This window comes from Galeopterus variegatus, unplaced genomic scaffold (assembly GCF_000696425.1).
Source record: "Galeopterus variegatus unplaced genomic scaffold, G_variegatus-3.0.2 Scaffold2857, whole genome shotgun sequence".
NCBI lineage: Eukaryota > Metazoa > Chordata > Mammalia > Dermoptera > Cynocephalidae > Galeopterus > Galeopterus variegatus.
Window position 1 is genome coordinate 107,842 of NW_007728968.1, and position 1,638 is coordinate 109,479.

Consider the following 1,638-nt stretch of genomic DNA (forward strand, 5'->3'; position numbering starts at 1 on the left):
GTGTGTGTGTGTGTGTGTGTGTGTGTGTGTGTGTGTGTGTGTGTGTGTGTGTGTGTGTGTGTGTGAGTGTGAGTGAGACTACTCCCGCTCCAGCTTCGGGAAATGTGCTCTGGGTTGAAATGTGATCACCGAGTTCCTTAGGTATTTTCCTCGCAATTTAAAAACGCAGTCTTTACGTTGGTGGAGCAGAGGGAATTTGGTGGTGCGGAGTGTGTGTGTGTGTGTGTGTGTACACGCGCAACCAAGGAATACACAGCCAACTACTTGGGGGAAGGGCGGGGAGTAGAGGGTTCAACTAGTGAGTCCTTCTTGGCTGGGCCGTAGAGTGGGTGTCGCTGGCCGCTGCCCCCTCTCTGCCTTGCCTCCGCCTAGACGAGGTTGGAAAGTACTGGAAATTCAACTGCGTGGGCTCTAACTTTGCAAATTGGCTCTCCTTTAGGATGAGACGTTAAGGCGATTTGTGCACCCGGGCCCATGTGAATGACAGTATTACTAATCAGCTGGGTGCAGAGCCCTCAGCTGAACCGCGCCAACCCCCCCCCCGCAGTCCCCAACCTACTCTCACCCCTCAGCCCTGGCGAAAAGGTTTGCAGAGATGCAGTTATCCATAAACCACCAACGCAGCAAAAGGGGCGCCGGAAGGCAGCCGGGGTTTTACTGGAACCTGCGTGCACACTGGTGTTGACTAGCACACGAGATCGCCCTGCTGCTTGGTAGAGGAGGTTGTGGGGCGCTCTCGGGAAGCGCCGGGACGAGAGGGTGCCCATGTGCTGAGCTGTGAGGCCACGCACGGAGAGAGATCTGCCGATCGGCATCGCGGGCAGTTATATAAGCTGCCTGGGTAACTACTCAGAACTGTGATGCGAGTACCCCGTTCCTGAAAGACAAGCCTGAAAGTTTGCCTGCTTGCGGAGTGTTAAGTACCAGGGAGCTTCCACTCCGCACCAGAGCCAGGAGACTCCCTGCACCACGGCGCCCACTTCAGCGATGGGCGTTGGGTACTGATGCTGCTGTCCCCAAAGAACCATTTACGGAGACAGGGACTGGGTTGGGGCATCCGGGATCGATCAGAGGAGGAGACGGCCAGAACTTAGGTTTCATTGAGTTCTCAAAGCCCCGAGCCTCCCCTTTAAAGGTGTTGAAAGGCCTTCGAGAGAATGCTGTTTAGGGGACTTTGTGTCCTGGTGAGCCCCAAAGCCCCTCTTCTCTGCCTCTCCTGGCGTCCCTCCCTGTATTCACACCCAGTGCCCTTCACGTGTTTAGAAACCTGCCCGCGATGCCTGGTCCCCTTTGGAGATGTCCAGGCATCCCAGCCATCCAGGCCCACGCTGGTTGGGAATTAGGAAGTAGCATGCTGGCCTCTGCCGGGGCGGCCACCATTATTTACCTATCCCTGGCTTCCTGGGCTAGCCCGGCGCTAATGGGGATGAGTGCTGGGTATGGCTTCCGTCCCCTCGCATCCCCTCCGCGGGCAGCAGTTTGCTTCTGCTGCGTTTCATCTCCCCGTCTCGCTGCTGCCCTTCGCCGCCGCAGCCTGTAGCGCGTTGGTGGGCTTTGATAGAGAAACCACAGTAGTGCAATGTTTCTCAATCTTGATTTTCGCCTGTAGGAGGATAAGCCACTCCAGCTGTGACAGAG

General features: G+C 56.7%; 1 pseudogene; it reads right to left on the reverse strand.

Moving 5' to 3' along the window:
• LOC103599129 overlaps window positions 1-815 on the reverse strand; it is a 40,465-nt pseudogene extending 39,650 nt beyond the window's left edge.
• Between the last annotated feature and the right edge of the window lie 823 nt (window positions 816-1,638).